We start from the raw sequence: 1761 nt of genomic DNA on the forward strand, positions 1-1761 counted from the left end.
ATCCAGTATTTTTAGGTTTTCAAATTTAATAGCATATAAGTTTTTAAAGTAGTTCCCTTCCTTTTCTTTTGGTCTTTTTGAGACAGGGTTTCCCTGTAGCCCCAACTATCCTGGAACTCACTATATAGACCAGGCTGGCCTTGAACTTATAGAGATCTGCCTGCCTCTGCCTCCCGAGTGCTGGGATTTAAGGCATGCACCATCAAGTATTCCCTTATAATGTTCTGGATCATTTTGGTGTCTGTTGTGATGTTTCCCCTTTCATCTCTGATTTTGTTGAAGTTGCTCTTTCTTTCTTTTCATTAACTGGACGAAGGGTCTATCTTGTTTATCTTTACAAAGAACCAATTCTTGGATACCTCGCTGACTCACTCCTTTTTCCCTGTTGACATGGCCAAGGAAACATTGCTGAGGCTCTTGTCTCCTGTGGTCATGTCTAAGTCAGGGTCTCCTAAGGAGCACAAGCAGTTGTGGAAGCTCTTCAATGGAGGGCTGAGCTTTGAAACAACCAATGAGAGTCTCAGGAGCCATCTTGAGCAATGGGGAAGAATCACCGACTGAGCAATTATGAGAGATCCAGATACCAAGTGTTCCAGGGGCTTTGGGTTTGTCTCTTAGGCCACTGAGGGAGGAGGTGGATGCAGCTGTGATCACAAGGCCACACAAAGTGGACGGAAGCATTGTGGAACCAAAGAGCGTGATGTCACAAGAAGACTCTCAAAGACCAGGCGCTCACTTAACTGTGAAAAAGATCCTTGTTGGTGGAATTAGAGAAGACACTGAAGAGCATCACCTACGAGATGAGTTTGAACAGTATGGGAAAAGTGAAGTGATTGAAATCATAACTGACAGGGGCAGTGGAAAAAAAGCGGGGCTTTGCTTCTGTCACCTTTGATGACCATCATTCTGTGGATAAGATTGTCATTTAGAAATACCACACTGTGAATAGTCACAACTGTGAAGTAAGAAAAGCCTTGTCAAAGCAGAGATGGCTCATGCTTTATGTAGCCAAAGAGGTCAAAGTGGTTCTGGAGACTTTGGTGGTGGTAGCGGAGGTGGTTTTGGTGGTAATGACAATTTTCATCGTGGAGAAAACTTCAGTGGTCATGGTGGCTTTAGTGGCAGCCATGGTGGTGGGTACGGCGGCAGTGGGGATGGCTATAACAGATTTGGTAATGATGGAAGCAACTTTGGAGGCGGTGGAAGCTACAATGATTTTGGTAATTACAACAATCAATCTTCAAATTTTGGACCTATGAAGGGCAGCAAATTTGGAGGCAGAAGCTCTGGCCCTTATGGTGGTGGAGGCCAATACTTTGATAAACCACAAAACCAATGTCGCCATGGTGGTTCCAGCAGCAGTGGTAGCTATGGAAGGGGAGAAGGTTCTAGTTACCATCAGGAAACAATGCTTAGCAGGAGAGGAGAGCCAGCGAAGTGACAGGGAAGCTACAGTTGACAGCAGCTTTGTGAGCTCAGCCAAGCACAGTGGTGGCAGGGCCTAGCTGCTACAAAGAAAACATGTTTTAGACAATACTCATGTGTATGGGCAAAAAACTCCAGGACTGTATTTGTGACTAGCTGTATAATAGGTTATTTTGGTTTCTGTTCTGTGGAAAGTGTAAAGCATTCCAACAAAGGGTTTAATGTAGACTTTTTACCCATGCTGTTGATTGTTAAATATAATAGTCTGATCATGATGCTGAATAAATGTGTCTTTTTTAAAAAAGATGTGCTGTGTAAAGTTAGTCTACTCTGAAG

General features: G+C 43.7%; 1 pseudogene; it reads left to right on the top strand.

Moving 5' to 3' along the window:
- Positions 1-432: 432 nt before the first annotated feature.
- LOC103734687 lies at positions 433-1441 on the top strand (annotated as a pseudogene).
- Positions 1442-1761: the final 320 nt, after the last annotated feature.

This window comes from Nannospalax galili, unplaced genomic scaffold, assembly GCF_000622305.1.
Source record: "Nannospalax galili isolate Female #2095 unplaced genomic scaffold, S.galili_v1.0 scaffold216, whole genome shotgun sequence".
Classification (NCBI taxonomy): Eukaryota; Metazoa; Chordata; class Mammalia; order Rodentia; family Spalacidae; genus Nannospalax; species Nannospalax galili.